The following is a 319-nucleotide window of genomic DNA, read 5'->3' as shown; positions in this document are numbered from 1 at the left end:
CAGATGGTTGTGAGCCACCATGTGGTTGCTGGGAATTGAACTCAGGACCTTTGGAAGGGCAGGCAATGCTCTTAACCTCTGAGCCATCTCTCCAGCCCCCTAAATGTAAGTTTTTAAACACACCTGGGGACCCCATTGGCTTATGTGGGTGCCAGGATCCAGACTCAGGTCCTTGTGCTTGAGCATGGAATTCTCCTATCTGCTGAGCTATCTCTCCAGCCCCAAGAGGGGTCTTTATGAAACAGGATTTTGCAGCTGCTCTGTCAAGTGTAGAACCTTGAGCTTCCAGCACCAAGAACAGAAGGTTTTCCCACTGTTT

The sequence above is a fragment of the Microtus ochrogaster genome, linkage group LG5 (genome assembly GCF_000317375.1).
Source record: "Microtus ochrogaster isolate Prairie Vole_2 linkage group LG5, MicOch1.0, whole genome shotgun sequence".
NCBI classification, from domain to species: Eukaryota; Metazoa; Chordata; class Mammalia; order Rodentia; family Cricetidae; genus Microtus; species Microtus ochrogaster.
The sequence above is the reverse complement of the archived record's forward strand: the minus strand, read 5'-3'. Positions refer to the sequence as shown.